This window comes from Lagenorhynchus albirostris, chromosome 5 (genome assembly GCF_949774975.1).
Source record: "Lagenorhynchus albirostris chromosome 5, mLagAlb1.1, whole genome shotgun sequence".
In the NCBI taxonomy this organism is placed as follows: domain Eukaryota; kingdom Metazoa; phylum Chordata; class Mammalia; order Artiodactyla; family Delphinidae; genus Lagenorhynchus; species Lagenorhynchus albirostris.
Genome location: NC_083099.1, coordinates 51,339,432 through 51,359,783, shown reverse-complemented (window position 1 = coordinate 51,359,783; position 20,352 = coordinate 51,339,432). Strand labels below are relative to the sequence as shown.

Genomic DNA, 20,352 nt, shown 5'->3' with positions numbered 1-20,352 from the left:
CTAAATTCACTTAATTCTCCATTCGTTCTCCTTCCAATCTGACCTCTATTAGTTACTCCCTTACTTAAGATTGTATTTTCTCTCAGTGATATACAGACTTCAGGAAAGTCAAAATGAGAGAAAGATGAATGAATGAACAGTTAGGCAAAGTCAGAAAAGTACTTAGAAGTACTATATAGAAAATCAGCTCTGCTCAAATTGCAAATTATCAATCATAACGCTTAAAGAATCAGCAAATGGTGATAAAGAGAAAAATCCCACTTTCAGGGAGGAGAAAAGTAGGAGATGACTGGGGTACTAAGAGACAGGTAACAGGCATGGACAAGGGAGTGGGAGAATGAGGCAACTTGCCAAGCCCAGAAAAGAAAAAGAACAAATTTACAAACAGCCTGCAAGGGAGAATGTGGAAGAGAGAGAACAGAGGCTGGCTCTTCCCGGTAATGCCAACAGGTCACCAGCTTCAGGACACCTCCTTTTTTTTTGCACGCATAAGAAACTGTTAAAGGAAGTAAAACTGCACAGACTAAATCTCGACTACCAGCCTGATGACCTCATGCACCCACTTTTCTCAGTATCCCTAACAGGCAGCCATTCTGATAAGTAAAATAAATTATGATTTTCTACCACCCATACCTTCAATTCATTACTAAAAAGTAATGTGTAGACTAGCATTTTGGAAGGAAAAATAAAAACTGATAAAAACTTTATGAGTTTAGAAGCATCCAGCATTTATAGAAGATGGACTCTACAGAAGAAGAAGTATCAAAGAAAAAAAGAAGGGAAAGAGGAAGAGAAGCAGCCTTGGCTCCCAGTGACTTCCCAGAGTGGGTTCCAAGACTTCACAAGGTCCAGGGACACTGCCCTCATTTCCACTGATTCCAGCCTTTTTTTGCTTAAGCTGGTTTGAGTGTTTCTGTTACTTTCAAGACAAATAGTTCTTCACTATCTTTGAACACCCAACATTTTTCAGTCTTCACTTATTTTCAGGTATCAGTTATTTTAAATTGAAAATCCCATATGTCTTCCAAGAATTAGAACAGGGCTTGAAAACTGGTATCAAACAAGTTTTCTCGTGGTTCAAACACACGTTACCTCAGTATCAAAACATTATGCTTTGCTCAGTCATTAAGTCATGTACTCAGTAAACACTGAGCACTTACTGTCTGCCACCGTATAAAGAAAAAAGGAAACACATGGTCCCTGCCCTCATGGAATTTCTATAATAGTGGAGAAGATGAAGAGGAATTAGAAGTCTCCCTGTTCCATTCCTTGCCACACCGTTATAGCTAGACACAAACAAAAACTAGTTCTGATTGAACTGAAGGCTCCCTAAGCTTCAGGTACTGGTTCATACAACTCACTGGTTCCTACAACCTTCTACTTCTAAAGGAGAAATGAAAAGTGTGGAGTGGGCTGTTAGGGTTTTCTCTCACCAAAGTAGGAAGTCAGCCTCATCACCTGGGGGACTCAAGGGAAAGCCTGGATGTGGGTCCAACTCATAAGTATGCCTGATCCTCTGCCTGTCCTTCACCACCACCAATTCTCATCTGAAGGCACCTACAACTGTGAACATACAGCACTACCACCCCCTACCCCCGGGCAAGGGGACCGACCAACATCTAAAAGAAGAATCTATCATTTCAAACTAAAACCTACCATCTTCCATTACTTATACTTATTCAGAGGTTCATGACAAGATTGAGTCATGAGAATCGTGAGAGAACATTAGAGAATTTAATGGTTCACTATGAGGGTTCATTATGAGAGTCTTCTCTTCATGATGGAAGAACATTCTGCGAAAAAACAAGTATCTAATAAACAGCAGTCAGTTGAGGCCTAAGCCCTCTCACAGCTAACAGGAATCGACTACCTCTAAATCTTCACATTCTTGCAAATCCAAGTATGTATTCCTTAAAGCTGAAGGCTGGAAGATCTAGGTCAAAAGATGCCTAATTGGTTTGAAACATTTCAAAATGAAGGCTCTGACTAACCAAATCATTCAAAACAACAACGCTAGGAATAAACGATACATGCCCTCTATTTCTCTAAAGGTTTTAATTCACTGGACTATAGATAAACATCCTTATACGCAATCATCCGGTCAGCATCCTGGAAAAAATATCCTTATGCTCAATAAAGGTTAAGCAAGTTTATACAGGCTATCAGGTGTAGTGTTTTCAATGATTACTTTTCCATGGCAAAACATGAATCGCGTTAATGACTTAGAAAAATAAACAATAACACCTAAATTGTATCTTTGCCCTGATTTCTTGTCAAACTTAAATACACCAGATATATTTCAAATAGGTTAGCCAGTCTATAACAGATTCCAGCCAGCCAGTTAACAATCCGTACAAACATTTCAAGCCTAAATTCCCAATCAAGCAAACAATTTTTTAGATCAAAACATCTGACTCCCAATATCACATGAAATTTTCCAAAGCCTTTTAACTCTTTTTATATGTAAGTTTCAAATTCCCCACACCATGGGGTGCAACTACCCTCAGGAACCTTAAGGAGGACTAATCTCAGAGGTGTCAAAAAAAATCCACTGGGACCCTTACTACAGAAAAGGCTTCTAGAAAGTACCATTTCTTTTATAAATGAAATATAAATTTGGATTTTAAAAAGTCCCCCCAAGTATGTACCATGTCATGTGCTATCGCCAAAATGTATTTTACACAACACACATATAATACGGTTACTACAAAAATCAAGAATCCCATGCTTTGCTTCTTCTTGTACTTATGGTGATGAATAAATGAGGAAAATAAACATTATGAAAAATGTTCACAATGATGACAACCAGAAGCAAAATGTCAGAGACAAGATGGTCACTAGTAGAAGCAAACTGCTAAAGGTTTTAAGAATTAAGACAAAAAGGAAGGACAATACTCCTAAGAACTCCCTTGATTCACTGGTCTTTCCTATGAAGATGTTAGAAACTTCTTTACAGTACGGCATTTCGGGAAACAAAGAAAAATATCTAAGTGTATATAATCAATGCAAAATGAACACAATGACCTGAAGTAACACAAGAGGTCCTATTCGATATGAATTACAGATCCATTAAAATAGAATGGTTTCTTTTTCCTCCTCTGCACACAAAGACTGAAACATTTGCTTCTTCTAGCATTGGCTACTCCTATGATTTTAAGCAAGTCCCTTCAACTTAAGATCCTTCTCTCATTACGTATTTCATGGGAAAACCTGATATTGTCCTAGAAAAATGAATTATATACCAACTGAGAATCTGTAACAGAACATCCAAATAAATCAAACATCAAAATAGCAATAAAGATCTTTTGACTCATTAAAAAAATGTAAAGATGTAAGAGGAAAAGCAACCTGATTTTAAAAAAAACATATTTTAAAAGATTTCATTATTGAATAAAAGGACACAAAGTAGTGGAAACCAAGTGAGCCGAGATTAACCAATGTAACTCTGAAAGACAAGGACAGGTTCACATACTTTCTCTGTAACATTAATTAATAGCAATTTTTTCTTCTTGCTATTGAAACTACAAAGTAATTGACTGCCCTAATGAATACACAAATTTCTCCAAAATGAATGCTGCTTTTGGAAAGCAAATTAATCTTCTAAAAAAAACAAAAACAAAAACCCTGTGACAAAGCCTTCCTTCAGGCAAGTTTCCAGCAGCCAGTGGGATATGCGAGGAATTAGGCAGTTTGCAAACATGTGGTTAAAAGTCCAGAATTGAGCCAGTGCTGACAATATTCAGAAAGGTTTCCTACACACATAACTTGCATATAAGTCCATTCATGATTTCAATGTGGATAAGGGCCAAACATCCCTATCATCGAGATTAATAACATCAAGTTTTTTTAAATGACACTGTTCTTATTCCAGCCCCCAAATCAACCTCCGTGCAGCACTGCATGATTTTTTTTCCTCCTAGCAAGTCAGAAAATTAAATTTTCTTCATTTCCAGCCAGGGGCCACTCAAACAAATCTAATGGGTGTAGACAGCATTTCCTGCCTACTGCAAGAAAATAATAGGATTGCCATTATTAACACCGCCTGGGGCATGCACTGAGGTGCGGCACTGAAGAAACTGACCTTTAATTTTCATTGGTTAGCCTGCAATGACTGCCTAATTTTGGGTTTTGTTTTGTTTTGTTTTTTAAAACAGTGAACGTTGGTTTTTTCTCCAACGTTAAGCTTTAACACTGGCTCATTCACTCTCATGGAGCAAGTCAGGCTCCAATCCCTACTATCCTTTCCATTCAACTGTGTTTATGTCTAGAACAACCCTGCCAGTAAACAACCAGCTAAAATTCAGTTTTGTTTTTCTTTTACTTTTTCTGGAGCTAGCCTTCCAATTTATAAGAAGTTGGTAAGACTTAGGCACTGCCAAAGCAGAGAAGACTACTCTAGTCATGGCATCTCTGCCAAATAGCCTATGTTATTCTAAAGAAATGAGCATCGTAACAGCGAGCAGCAAAGGTAGCTAAGATTTCCAGAAAGACAGCAAGGTCTTAGCCTGCAGTGCGCCGTTCCCCAGCAGTGGTGTCTTTATGCCATTACTACAGAAATGAAGAACACCATTTGAGGTGATGACCCAGAGATGAAAGGCAGGTCTTGGAGCCCCCATGGTTTCGCCCACTAAAGTCAAGGCCTGATCTTCCCTCTTAAAAACGGTTAGAACAACATCCACAAAAAAGAGAGAGGGAATGGGAGCAAGTGACTCTCCTTTATTACAACTTTCCTTTGATCCTAGACTTGGGAGAGGAAGCAGAGCTGTCATATACCTACTTAAAAGGAGACAACCTTTCTTTGAGGGGGCAGGGAAGAAGAAAAATACTGGTAGAATCAGCACTTGTTTAAGTACGTACTTCTTGGCATTCAGATATGCTTCCCCACCCTCACCCTGCTCAAAGTGCCTCTTACATATATTACCATTTTATGCCCACACTACCTTACTAAGGTTAACAGCTCAAGTGTGACTTTGGAGATGAGCTACAAAGATGCCACTTGAACAAGAACACTCAAGGAGTCGATGGCAAGGCTTGTATTCATATACACTTCTCAAGTAACAGGGGAATGCTTTTAAATAACTATCACCCCATTAAGAAGTATGTCCAGCGATTAAATGTCTGTCATCAGTGAACAAAATAAAATAATAAAACAGCAGCTCTCACTTGCTGAGCACTTGATGAAGCACCACACCCAGCTAACCAGCCCTAACAATTCCTTTTAACAGACAAAGCCACCAAGATTCAGTAATTAACCAAAGTCAGAGTTTCAAATCTGCAGTTACAAATCTGGGTTCTCAAACTCAGGACTCAGTTTCCAGAGCACAGGGGCTCAATCATCCCACTATAAATGATGACTGAAGATTTACCTTCTTACCCAAAATATTAGTTCCAAGTTAAGTGAGTAGTTTCCCATGCCCCCCAAATATGAAAACGGTATGTGATAATCTGCTATTATTTACAGACAAGGACTAAAGAATTCCCAAGAAGAATGGTTCCTCTAAAAAGATGTTTCCTTTTAATCTAACAAAGTTTGCAATTAAACTTTCTAGAAAAGTATTTATGCTTTTTCATGAAAAATGGTATGAAAAAGTTACCTCTTGGCCAAAATGCACACTTATTAAAGATATACAAATACAGCAATCTGTGTTTAAAAAAAAAACACTTTAAAAGAGGTTCTTCATTAATCTACCAAGCAGAATATCTGACAGCAGACTAGAACTGCCCCTCTACTGAACTCACAGGTAACTTAGTGGAAACTAGAACTTGGAAAACCTATCATCCCATGTAAAACATAATAGGAACAAACTCACTCACCTCTGTTGGTACTACATCCTTCCCAAACCCTGGCCTACTATCCTCTACTCCCTCCTACAATCCCTGTTTCTCACAAAAGCAAGAAAGCAAAACTTGCAAAACTGGAACGTTAATGGCAAACACCTGGAGCCTAAAATTACTCCAAACAAAATGCAGCTAATGTAATCTAGTGAAAAATTTATTTGTATTCTCAATTTTCTCTTACTAGCCAACTGCTATGCCTTAATAGGTTTGAACTCCTGAGAAAACTGAACTAAGAGAATTGGAAAGTAAAACATTAATAGGAAGTGACATTGTTACCGTGCTTAAATTTAATATAATGAGCAAATGGCAAAATCTAAAAGGCTATGTTTTAAAATTATCAGTGTCACCAGTATCATTAAGATACAGTTAAAGCTACAGCGCAGTAACCATATAGCAAGATTAGAATATGTCAAAATCAAATAAACCTGGAAATAACTTCTCATTAATAAAGAAATTTTATGGTAAATTAAAGATATCTGTTGTTAATTAAAGCCTGAAATAAAATACAAGCCTTAAAAATTATTATCCATTTCTTCTCCCCCTTCCCATAGCCCTCTTTAAAAAAAAAAAAAAAAGCAGGCAGATTGAGTCTGAAATGCCTGTGGGAAAGTAAGGTAAAGATATCTGTAGTTGATGGGCTTCCCTGGTGGTGCAGTGATTAAGAATCCGCCTGCCAATGCGGTGGACAAGGGTTTGAGCCCTGGTCCGGGAACATCCCACATGCCGCGGAGCAACTAAGCCCGTGCACCACAACTACTGAGCCTGCGCTCTAGAGCCCACAAGCCACAACTACTGAGCCCTTGTGTCAGAACAACTGAAGCCTGGGCACCTACAGCCCATGCTACCCAACAAGAGAAGCCACTGCAATGAGAAGCCTGCGCACAGCAACGAAGACCCGACACAGCCATAAATAAAAATAAAGTTCCCTTTCAAAAAAAAAAAAAAAAGATATCTATAGTTGAATATACAGGTCTAGAACTCAGGGATATAGCTAGGGGTTTGGAAATTACCAGTCTTTACCTGTGGCACAACAACAAGGATACCCATTTCCAGTATTTTCATGCACTAAGTATAAATAACGAGGAATATTCATTAAATAGTTAAATACATAATTTTAAAAGGACAGTATTTTAAAAATTGAACTTACTTCCTTTCTAGGAGGCTCAAAACTACTGATTTCATAATTTCCTTGAACATGAGTGTACACATGGGCGATTTTAGTATCTCTTATCCAAAGTTAAGTAAATCTCTACCTTCAGGTGACGATGGTAAAAATGAATGAAGGGTTAGACAGAAGAGGACCCAAGCAATTTAAACCAAACTTTAGCAAATTAAAATGCTCAAATCCTAAAATTAAAACATATTCCTTTTTTACAGTGCCTACAAAAAAAAAAAACTAGTTTCTTTACATCTTAAGGTATAAAATAGATGTCTTAAAATTAAATGCTCTTAAAAGTTAGTTCCATCATACACACACTCCTATACATAAAATAGATAACCAACAAGGACCTACTGTATAGCACAGGGACCTATACTCAATATTTTGTAGTAACTTAAAAGGGAAAAGAATCTGAAAAAAAATAGATATATATATACATAGGTATAACTGAATCACCGTGCTGTATACCTGAAACTAACACAACATTGTAAATCAACTATACTTCAATAAAAAAAATTTAAACAATTTTTTAAAGTTAGTTAGATCCTATGGTACTCTGTGTCATGAAGATCACCACCAGCAAGCTCTGAAAGCTGGGTTATAAGACAAAGACAAAGGCTTCCCGGCCCCCAGCTGTAACGAGGGGAGGGCCATGGGCAGCCCAGTGTTGGGGAGCCCTTCTCTGGGGTGGCAACCCGTCGTGAACATTTTACCATTTATAGCCTCCCTCCTGGGCAGAAGTTTTGAGAAACAAGAGAAGGTTGTTCTAACAGCCCTCACCATTCTGTGGAAACACAATCCCCAGGGAAGCACACAGCTCCTCCCGACCATGAGCAGCATTTTTGTGAAGCAGTGAGAATCAGTGTTTAGGTAACACCACCTTGGGCGCTGCGCCTTCATTGGTGTCTTCATTCACACCGCCCCACACAAACACCGGGAGAGAAAGCAAGTCAGGTCCCACTTCAAAGCCTTGTCCTTAACTCACCTTCAGTAAACTCAGTCTCTAAAGATGGAGTAGGGAACTCAATAATTTCTAACAAAGGAAGCATTTAGGGCTGCCAGCTCCCCAGGTTTAGCCCGGGCCGTCTGGGAAAGCACAGGGCTCCTATGAATCCTGAGGTCACCTCTTATTCACCACGGGAGCTGCTCTTTGCGCATGCAGAGATGAGACACGTTCTAATCAGTTCTGGGCTCATCCTGTCCCCGTGGCAGCCTTCGGTGCAACCCAAACACCACAAACTATTAGCCTTAAAAGGACAGAAAGGATTAGTATCAGGCATGGGAGGCCTTGCTTTTCCAGGTGCAAATTGTAAGTACAGGATCTTACCCTATATAAATGAACTTAAATGAAAGGCACTGAGGAGAGGGAATGCGAGATGAACAAAACTGTATTGCCACTGAGTGAAAAGGACTCTCTTTCATAGAATTTTTCAAATGTCTCAGTCAGGTAAAACTTCATTACCATTTCTTAGCCAACTGCTCTAGATTTTTCCCATTCACTATACTGAGTTTCTTATATATTACTGTCTATGAAGTATACTTTTATTCTCTGGTTTCTCTCATTCCAAGGTTAAGTTGCTTTTACAGAAAACAATCTAGGAAAATCTCCCTCTTGGGAGATGTCCAGATTATTATTATTGTTTCGAAAGAAAATTTTAGGTTTCTGGACCATAGACAGGTTGAACACATGGAAAGCATTCAACGAATACTTAGCCTTAGCATCAGCTACTTGGGAACACAAATAGACACTGTTCCAAGTCTGGATATACAATTAAGACATTTAATGTGAACTATTAAAGCAGCAGTGTGATACAGCTGGAAAGAAGTTTTGGAGTCAATCTAGGTGATCTTTTTAACCTTTTTGAGCATGTCTTCTAGTCTTAGTTCACTCAACAACCACTTATAGGGCAGCAGGTATGTTCTGGCTTCTGCGGTAGATGGTGGAAACACATAGAAAAACAGAAATAATACCTACCTTTCATAGTTTAATGAATATGGAAGAATGAATGAATATATACATATATATATATGCAAGTGCCTGGCACATGGTAGGTGCTCAACAATTGCTGGTCACTGTTATATTTTACATCCGACTTGCAGTTAGAATGTTTGGAAGTTTAGTGCACAAGTGACAAGTGTCCTTGTTTCTATACTGAACTGCTAAGAGCTGGTTATCACTTTATCCTAAAGAATACGACGTTAAATTCTTCTGAGGAGACCTTCGATTCTGCCCTAGGTCCTAACTAGAGTCCTCTGGTGTCCTAATTACTCCTCTCACCTCAGTTCTTTCCAGCCATCAGGTCAAAAACCTTAAAAGGACATTACCAAGAGGGCTGAGTCCCCAAGACTGGGTTTCCCAAACTTGTCTGATCATATCACTCACCTGAAGCATCTAATAAAGATTTCTGATCCCACCCCAGACATAATAAATAAGAGCACGTGCACCCTCCACCCCCTATAATGCTCCAAGAAAGTCCTCTCTTCTCAGGCGTGCTTTACTTCCACCTTCAAGTGGCTGAGGTCATTCTCCTCAGGTTTCCATGACATGCCCTCTGACCCTTTCTCCAGGGTTCAGTTTAGCACTGAACACTCTGGCCACCAGTGCAGCAGAATCAACTCTCTCTGCTGGACCCCCACCATCTCAGCAAGACATATGTTGTTGTTATTGTTGTTGCTGTTTTTCTGTCCCTTAATGCCTCCCTTCTAGAATTTCCCTATAAAAGATCATTTTAAACTACCACAGATCTCTGAAAAGTCACCTTTTTCAAAAAATAATTTTCTTAATTTATAATTCCCAAACTGACTCCAATAGACAAGCAAAACATACATAATTGAAGTCCACATTTTTAGGGAACAGAAATATAAGCTATTTATTCTATTTGTATTTTCAAAATCAATTAGTGATCTGATACAGACCTAAAAAAAAGTCCATGTATTCTCTGGAGAACTTTGTTTCTTTAAAATAACAGTAAATGAAAGGCTAGGTTTGCACTGAAGGTGACTCATGCCTTTGTTTTGTTTAATATTTATTAGATCCCTACCATGAGAAAAAAAACTTTTCAGGAAAACTGTGGAAACACAAAAATGCCTGTAACATGGCCCATGCTTCAAAGAAATCAACTTCAGCAGAAGAAATAATGACTTGAGCACCTGAGGAGAGGTACTAAGTTTAAATGGCACATTCAACCTAGGAATTCATCTGTCTCTCCATCCATCCATCCATCCAGTGAGCATTTACTATGCACTCACCATCAAAGACATTAAGTTAAATCAGTAAATATCCTTACACTCACGTAAGAGTGACAAGGAAACAATCAGACAACACTGAAAAGGACAAGTGTTCTGAAAAGTATAGAAACAGTGCCAGAAGAAATTAAAGAAAATGATAAATTACCTGAAATCATGGCTCTGGAACAAAATGAGTATATGCAAAATAGAATGAGACACTCTTTTCTTTTGAGTAGGTCAAAAATCAGTGAAGACCGCTCTGTGAACATGGTGTTTTAAGTCCTCATATCTCTACCAGATATAAAGAGACTGTGACTCTCTGTACCTTTTGAAATCAGTTCGTAATGATCCTATCTCTAGAGTAATTTCTAGGCCACAAAAATGACCTGCTATGGTATGAAAGCCATTTACACATACAGCAAAGAAAATATACCCTTATAGATGGCAAAGCATGCAGACACACTAGCATCATACCCTTGCGACTTTATACTGTTTTCTGGGAGTTCAGGAATTAATGAACTATTATGGACGGCAAATATTTCACAGTATACGGTATAATTTTTCCTTGAACTTATTTGTATGTAAACTTAAATCTTTCTATCTGAATTTTTACCTGATATTTTCAGTATTCCTAACATGCACTTTACATCTGACGTTTAAGCTTTATATCCAATCACTTAACAAAAATCCTGCCCCATCTTTTCATAAGTGATCTGCACAAACTCAACATCAATACCTCAGAAGCAAAAAAAGAAACAAAACACCGACACTCAGAGAAAAGTCACCACTATGAAATTATTAGGTGCTAGAGGCAAGTTCAGATGAATAAAACAATACTACATGCTTGCCTGCTTTCACTCTATCCCCTCCCAATAAGTTTTGGTCTAACAAACTGAAGAATGTTAGCACCTAATGCTTTTCCAACACTAAGTACTGAGATGACTTAGACCCTTTCTCTAAGTGGAAATCAAAGTTTTCCCTAAAGTACTGAAGATGACAAAATTGGGGGGGAAAAAAAGGTTTAAAGGTTAGAAAATATGACAGGTCTAATTGTACATCCTACTCTCTGGTTTTTGGATGACTCACAGTAAATTCAGGATAGATTACCTTTATGTGCCTATGTGGTCTGTGGATACTAATAAACTACCTGGCTCATCTAAATGTTAAAATATCTTTCTTTTCCCTCCAGAGATCTCCTACTTTTAAATAGTCTCTTCTTAAATTCAACTCAGTTAATAAAATAAGGAAACTCTGACCTCCAAAACTGGCCTAGGAGAATCTCCGTTTACTCTGTAATGGGAGGTGGGGAGGGCGGGGAAACATCTACACACCAACATGGAGCAGACCAAGGGGGAGCAAACAGAGGCAAGCTGAAATCCTGTGGAATAAATCTCCTTCAATTTTTTTCAATTTTTTATTGTGATAAAATATACATACATTTGCCATTTTAACCATTTTTAGCCGTACAGTTCAGTGGCATTAAGTACATTCACAATATTGTATAACCATCGCCACTATTCATTTCCAGAACTTTTTCATTATCCCAAGCAGAAACTCGGTACCCATTAAACTATAACACCCATTCCTCTTTCCCCAGCTCCTGGTAATCTCTATTCTACTTTCTTCTCTATGAATTTGCCTATTCCAGGTACCACACATAAGTAGAAACAGGCAATATTTGTCCTTTTGTGTCTGGCTTATTTCGCTCAGCATGTTTTCAAGGTTCATCCATCTTGTAGCAGGTACTGGAATTTCATTCCTTTTTACGGTTGAATAATAATCCACTGTATGTACACACCGCATTTTGTTTATCCATTCATCTGTGAATGGACACCTGGGTTGTTTCCACCTTTTAGATGTTCTAAATTATGCTGCTATAAACACTGGTGTACAGGTATCTGTTTGAGTCCCTGCTTTCAATTATCTTGGGTACATACTTAGAAATGGAATTGCTAGGTGATTATATATTTAACGTTTTGAGAAACCGCAAAACTGTTTTCCACAGCAGCTGCACCTTTTTACATTCCCAACAACAATACACTAGTGTTCCAATTCAATATACTCTTAAGTATTCTCTGATTCACTAATTCGGAATAATGTTTACCTTTATTACCCTAAATTAAATTTTTTTTCCTGATACAAGAAAAACCACAACAGAAAAATCAGGAACAGTAATATCTGAAGACATTTAGTATTTTCCTCTTAAATGACTTAATAGAAAATATAAAATGTGTTTAAAAATAACACTTTAAAATATAAGAGAAAAAGGAGAATACCCTAAAAATATATTAATGATCCTACACTTAGAACTTGTACCATAAAAACTTGTCAATCTGAACCCTAAAAAGTCATATACTTGAAAATCTCATGTCTGAGTAAGTGGATGCAAATACTTGAGATATTTTAAAGGAAATTTACCTTTCTTATGGGTCAGTTCACACAGTACCTGGAACAAGAAGGTCTTGCTTTAGTAAACCAGAAGACGAGGCTGTGTAATGAGCTTACCTAAATACCACTGGCAGTAGTTTCCACAACTTTGCCCAAACTCACGGAGGAGGAGATGGGCAGCTAAAAGCAATAATGATGTCCTTAAACCTTTAACACCTGCTCTTACCAATCTGCCATCAAGTGCTTACAGGAGACAGCAAGTAGCAAAACAAATGGCAACAGAAAACCGCCAAAACAAATCAACAGGCATATTTGGGAGTCTATTGGTGGGGGTGGGGTGAGATGGGGAGGTGGATATTTGTTTATTGTTGTGATTTATTTTGCATACAAAAATATAGTTCTAACTTTTGCTGGTAAACTGTTCCTAGTTCATGTGATAGCACTGAATAAATTGACATGTATTTCATGGCGGTTCTGCACCTCTATGAAAAAGCGCACTAGGAGAACTAGCTTCAACCCATACTGCAGTTTTACACTGCTTTTAAGTAAATTGATTTTTCCAAGGTGCTTAAAGTGTTTTGTCCTCCTAATTAGGTAAATATTCCCTCTATGATCTATTTAAACTTCTGTTATGGTAAAACCTTTTCATATAGAGTAGGAAGCCAAACTTTATCCTAGACTTGCCTGGATAATTGCAAATTCCTAATTAGTTACATCCAGAACAATGGAGTTATTTTTAACAGAGACCCTCTTCCACCAGCTGTGGAGAATCTGACTGAGATCCTTAAGAATAAATTAAATCATGTTATTTCCTGGGATTTTAGAATCTACCATTATTTCTCAAACATACTATATTTGCTCATGTATGAAGACAATTATCTGGATAATTATTTCAACAGAAAGCTTTTCATAATTGAACACTATGAGTTTGTATTATATCAACTTAGTTTAAGCAAATTTTTCTAACTGGTTGCCATTATAAAAACCTTCATCTTCCAGAGTCAAAACAAGGAAGTATCGGAAGCCTAAAATTCTAACATAAATTTAGTTTTAAACATAGCCTATAGGTGCTCCAATTTTAACATTTCTCAAGTTTCAGAAAGGAGCAAAGGACTGAAGTTATCACCATCCTGCTCTAGGAGTCTGGTGGTAGACACAGCTCTCTATACTACATTCCAAAAATATGAGCAAAATACCCCTAGAAGTAAACAGAAAAATGTCTTGCATTTGCCAAAAAGTCAGGACAGCATAAGAATATTCCATTAAGAACCCAGTTTAGAACTCAGTAAGTGCCTCCTGAGTCAATAAACAAGTGAATGAAATAAAATTACATTTTAAAATCAAACATAATCATTTAACACATGGGACATTTTAAAGATACCTACTAGAATCTCAAATAATGCTAGCTTTTGCTGAACACCGTCTCACTAAAATCTCCTCCCTCCAGTTACTTAAAAACTGACAAGCAGTTGTAATATTATAGAAACAAAAGATATTAGGAGCCAGTGACTGAACCGACAGGGAGTATTGCCAAAGACATCTCATCAGCCAATGAAATTACAATCCAGGTGTTTCAGAATGCTAAACTTGCATATCTCAACTAGGGACAAAAAGAGATTCAAGGACTGATCCATTTTTAAACTGAGAAACCTCCCCACCTGTAATAGTTGATCATTATAGTCTATCTTACCTGATTTATACCTGGTGGTTTAAAAACCTCCCAACCCCCAATTCCAACCCCACATACCTCTGGTCTCCAAGGACTCATCCTTGACACTAAACCTGCACCATAAACAATTCCCCTCTGGGTAAGCTTGTGACTAGAGATCAGCCTCTCATTGGCTGTACCTTGCAAAGAGTTCAAGTACCAACGTCAAGTCATCCTCCCAAGTGAGCCTATATTTGGCTTCCACAGAAACCTGCCTCTGTCTAGCCACAGTGATTGAAGCATTCTCTGCCGTTTAAAAAACACATTAATACTGTACCATACTGTGTATTTTAAGGTTAAAAAAAAAGTGTGGGCTTATGAATATTTTCTTATATTCAAAGGCATTCAATGTCAACTAAAGAATAAAGCTTCTCCTCAACCACCTAAGTGCATTCCCAACAGCTGTTAAGGATGAGAATTAAGGTTTGCTTGAAAATGTCTTAACACAAAAAACTCTCATTGAATGGATTAACCTTGTTAAAGTGAAGAAAAGGCAATTGTGATTTCTAAAGTGAAAACAGAGGTAGGATGCAAAGATTCCCCTACACAGAAAATGATTCTTTTCCCCCATTCTCAGCTATAATTATTGAAAGCTCAAATAACAGGCTTACTAAGATAATATACAGGAACTAAAGCCTATGCCTCTATCATTGCTTTGGAAGTTCCTCTAATAAGAGATTGCACTTTGTCCCCTCCACCTCAAGAATGACCCTGAATCAAGCAGACTGCCTTGTCCACTTCAGCAATGCTAACGAGCTACAGACCACATGTAAGGAAAGACAACTTTTGAGAGGTCACAGATCAACTATTACATTAAGAGTAGGGAGAAAATGAAACTGCTATCTAAAGATTGAAACTTTATTTACTCATCACAAAGGAAAAAATAAACCACTTTTCAAAGTGGCCAAACACAATTTGGAGGTCTCTGAAAACATACAAAGTAATACTGTAAGAACAGCTCAGTTTTTAAACTTTGGAATATAATGAACTATGGAGTTTGTATAAGGCTTTGCTAAACACTTTTCAATACACTGACTCATTAACCCCTTGTGACAACCACCTGATAAATGGTACAGGTGAGATGTTTTCGCCTTATACTAAAATGAGGAAACCCAGACTGAGAGGTTCAGTAGTCTAACAGGGACACACAGCCAAGAAGTAAACTAAGTCCTTGACAGATAAGATATTCTGATTTCAAACCCATACTCAGATGTGGCCTGCACCAGAGGGTATAAGATTTCTAATCTTTGCCAATCATTTCGATATCTTTATCTTTTAAATTACGTCTCATTTGTACTAAGCACCTTGATGTCCTAAAAATGGAACCATACATCCTGAGTTAAATCATGTTTCCAATATTTGTCACACTCACAAGAACACTATAATCCAATAACATGGTTCTTATGTTGGTTCCTTGAAAATAACTATGATCCCAATAGTCAGGAATGGGTTATGAAAGGGTTTTTCAGCTATCTGATTGTCTAACTGATGCCTCACCTTTAGTTGAATTTATAATTTTCAGAGCTGGAGGCCATGCAATTCACATAACACTAAAATAATATAGAACAATTTAAAGCTGATTTACTTGTGTAGGTCTTTCAGGATCATATAATGCTCTAGGGTCAGGATTATGAGCTGCAATTATCCCTGAGCAGTACAGTAACTATGAAAGATACAGCAGATTCAGATATATTTATAATGAATCTGGAAGTTACTGCTCTTAAAATCCTAATAAAAAGAGATTATTTTATCATCTGTCTTTTCCTGAAAGCAGTATGCATAAAAAAAAAACCAGAAAGAAAAAGGTATTGGGTTACTGGATATTTATGGATGAAATCCACATAAATGAATGCTTACTTTAACATGAGTTGGAATTTTCACTATTTCATATAAAATCAAAAAGTTGTTGAAATTCCTTCTACCAAATAAATTCTAAAATGTAACAGATTTAAATTAAATCCACTAATTAGAAAACTATTTGACCATATGCCACCTAAAGAATCTTTCTTGCTGTTTGTTTCAATCTTAAACATATTCTTCCCAATTCACAGACAGATCTAGTGCTTTATATTTGAATTTCATTCTCTGGTAGTAAAGCAATGATTTTAATTCTTCAGATTAATTGTGCAGCTAGTTAAGGAAAAGTGAGTGATAGTTTGGCTATATTATTTACCTGAATGAAGACATTTGAAAAGCATCACCGAATTAACAGGTAACCATGGATATCAGGGGTAATTTTTTTTCAACTCCCCATCAGTGATTTTTCATGCTGCTCCCTACTTATACTTTTATTACATTGAAATAACCAAGAAGCTCTAACTACCTTCTCAGCAATTCCTATAGGCAGTTATTTCAATCAAACAGAAAATGTCACAAAGTTTTTTTCTATCAGTTTTTACCATGACATTCAAGTATTTTTAAAAAAACATTTTTTGCTTGTTTTTGAGCTATAGGTAATCCAGTATTTAAATTCCACTTAAGAGTTGAATATAGTCTTCCTCTGGTGGTATGGAAGGAAGAAAACTGAATTACAAGATCTTAAAAGCAATAAATAAGCAATAAACGTGAATAGATTTGAGAGTCAGAAAGTTCTACGTTGCAATCCCCAATATGGTACCTAACCACTAGCCACAAGTAGCAGTTTAAGATAATTAAAAGTAAATAGAATTTAAAATACAGTTCCTCCATCGAACTAGCCACATTTTAAATGGTACAACAGCTACACGTGCCTGGTGGCTGCCATACTGGACAGCAGATATAAAACCATTTGCATTACAGAAGAAAATTCTATGTAATCTTACACAAGTTACTAAATTTCTGTGAACCTCAATGCCTTGTCTATAAAATGTCCTTAACATCACCTAAATTGAAAGATTAGAATTGTAATGAGATAATATATAAAAAACACAATACACAGTACTTAGTACACATTAGATAGCTAAAAAAGAGTAGCTATTAATACAATTCTGTATTGGATTTTAATCTCTGATTGCCAATACCAAACAAGTCACTTCCCCTCCCTGGGCCTCATTTTCCTAAAACTGAAAAGCTGGGAAGTTCTTCAGGTTTTCAGTTCTAAGGACGTTATCAAATTTTACCACATAAAATGAAGTGTTAAGCAAAAGGGGCACAAACTCCTACCGAGTAAACTACTACTCAGGCTCCTACAGCCAGCTTCCTAACGGATCCCAAGCATTCCTCTAGAAACCCTGGAAGACTGGCTCTCCAATACAGCCAGCCCATGGTCTGATGTGAGCTATTTATAAGGTCTGTCTTAAAAGGTTACTGGAATATCTTTCTGATATTGTACATACTGTAATTAGAAGCTACAACCTCCTATTCCATGATAGTATCTTGCAGTTTTAAGATCTCTTTTAAAATGAACGCTATCTTCACGTAGAATTTTTTTCTCTTACAAGCATTTAAGCCAAAACACTTTAAAAGCACATACGAGTCTAAGTACCATTTTTTAGAGACTTTTTCTTTCTACCAGCTATGCCTCATTCTTAGCCAGCTTGTGGGTGACCCTCTAGCGTCTAAACAAAGTGAGAATTACACCCTTATAGGGGGGAGTCCCCTTGCAGGACCAGAAGCATGCCCAAAGACTTTACCCTCGTTAACAGCTGCTCCCCGGGAGCCAAGAAATTTACTGAACGCTGGTTCCACAGAGGCCGCTTCCAATCAGGGAGAACCACGGGGCCCCAGGCAAGGCACAAAACCAGGGCCACGGGCTGCTCTTGGCTGTGGCTGCGGGTCTCTTCCCCCGGGCGTTGTCCAGGGCCCCAGAGTCACAGCGTTAACTTGAGAGTGAAGAGCAACTCAGGCAGTAGAAATGAGAACAGAGCGGTGCATTTTTGCCCGAGGCCAGAAGCCTCCAAAAAAAAAAAAAAAGTGTTATTCCAGAGCAGATTCCTTTTCTTCCGGGTCTGTCTGCTCCCTCTCACTCTCTGCCTACAACCACCGTGCCTCCCCTTTTCCAATGCCCCACCTCTCTCCACATTAAAAAAAAAAAAAAAAAGGTGGCGTATTCCCTCTTCCTTAGCTTTCCCCACCAGGGCCTGGAAACTGGAGGAAATTCAAATCAAATAACTGCACATTAAAAAATAAACATACAAGCAATCAGGGGGTGCCCACCGAACAAACGACCTCGCCTGTCCCAAAATATGATTAACCCTGGATGGAAGATGGGGAGGAAGACTAGAAACCAACAGGGATTGAGAGAGAAACGTGTGGATCTGGGGCCCCAGCGTTGGCCCGTCGCGGCCAAATTCCAAATTTTGTTTCAAGAACACGCTGGACTGATGAGAATATAAAATATAAAAAGTTTTAACTTTTAAGTAAGTCCGCAAACAGCACTGTCTGGATAAAATGCCATTGCTTCCCTTCGTCAGGGATAGAAGGGTGGGAATTGAGGTTCGAAAAGCTCCAACTCCAACCGCGCACTCCTGGAAGCCTCCCGGCCAACGGCGCCTCCGGGCGGCCCAACCCAGTCTCCAGAGACACCGGGCCCGGGTGCTCGGGCTCCCACGGGGCGCCGGGACCGGGCCTTTGGGAAAGTTCGCGGGCACAGCCCGAGGCCCCACTTTCCGCCCAGAGTGACAGGCCCTTCCCACGCCGGCCGGCCCCCGCCCCACCGCGGGCACCAGACGGTCCGCGCGGCCCCTCCCGGTCGCCTCTGGGCACGGATTCCGCCCGCCAGCCCCACCCCGGCCCGGGCGCCCCTCGGGGTGACCGACTGACCGGAGCTACGCTGGCCCACACACCCGGTCGCCCGCTCCTTCCCGCCGCGCCCCACTCCCCCGCCCGAGCTTCCAGCCGCCTGCTCGCCGAGTCCGGCCGCAGCCGCCGGTTACCGCCCCCAGCCCGGGGGGAGCCCGGGGGGCAGGACGGGGAGGGAGGACGTGGCGCGCACGGAGGTGGCCAGCGGCGAGGCGGGGAGTGTCCCTGAGAGGCCTGGCCTGGGCTGGGGGCCGGCGCGGGCTCGGGACCCTCCCCGCGAGCATCCCCGGGTCGGAGGTCCCGGCCCGCCCCGCCTGGCGCGGAGAGGCGGCCCCAACTTCCAGCCCCACTTCGCACACCCGCCCTCCTCCCCTCCACCATATGGAAATCTACAGCCTCAGAAAGTGACACGTCGAAGATTCCTCGGCCCCTCCGCCCGCCCTCCCCCTCCCGGGCAGCGTTCCTGCAGCGGAGATTCCGGGAGGGGGAGCGGATTCCTCGGACAAAATCTGCTGGGAAGGCCTGGGAGGGCGACGGGGAGAGGGAGAGGGGGGGGGAGGGAGAACCCGGGAACCACTGCCCAGATTTTTTTTTCCATCAAGAATCTACCCGTTTCTTTCCCTCCTCCAAGCCCTGGCCAGCTGGGGGGACGAGCGGGGGCCCGGAGCCCAGTGAGACGCGGCCCCAAAGCGTTGGCCGACCCCCGCTCCCGGGCCCCGTGTTCCCGGGGTGCCCAGAAGAGCGCGGAGCGCCCCAGCACTCTGGCGCCAAGTTTTCCTCGGGAAGCCCGCTGCGCCCGGAGCGCTCCGGGACAGGAACGCACTTTGGCGGACTCGGCGTCCGGTCGGGGCTTTCCAGCGCGCCGTGACCCGGCGGCTGAGACTCGGGGTCCGGGTTCCCCGCATTCTCCCGCTCCTGCATGCCTTACCTTCCCTCGGGCTGAAACGCGGGGCTCCGGGCGCGCCACACACCGGGTCTCCCACGCCTTCCCAGCAGCCAGCCCCGAGAATCCCTGCCGCCCCTTCGCAGCTCCCGCCGCTGCTGCAGCCGCCGCTCTCCTTGTCCTCCGGCCGCCGCCGCCGCTCAAATAACTACCAGGAGGGTTAGATGGGGGATTCCGCCATGTCAATGATGTCGGGACCACATGGGGATTTGGGGCCCGCCCCCTGCCGTAATCTGCCGAGTATAACCGCCTCCACAAGCTCAGATTCGCAGGCGCCGTGGGATCCTCCTTCCCCCTCCCCCCGCCTCCAGACCTGCATAACTATCCGGAAACTCTTTTTGGTTCAGCCGGACTAAAGAAGTCTTAGGC

General features: G+C 40.4%; 1 protein-coding gene across 1 annotated transcript in view; it reads right to left on the bottom strand.

The window, feature by feature from the left end:
* FNDC3B (fibronectin type III domain containing 3B) overlaps positions 1–20,106 on the bottom strand; it is a 357,916-nt gene extending 337,810 nt beyond the window's left edge. Inside the window, exon 1 of the mRNA XM_060150005.1 lies at positions 19,969–20,106. The gene's annotated coding sequence lies outside the window, so the exon portion shown is untranslated. The remainder of the gene's footprint in view (positions 1–19,968) is intronic.
* Between the last annotated feature and the right edge of the window lie 246 nt (positions 20,107–20,352).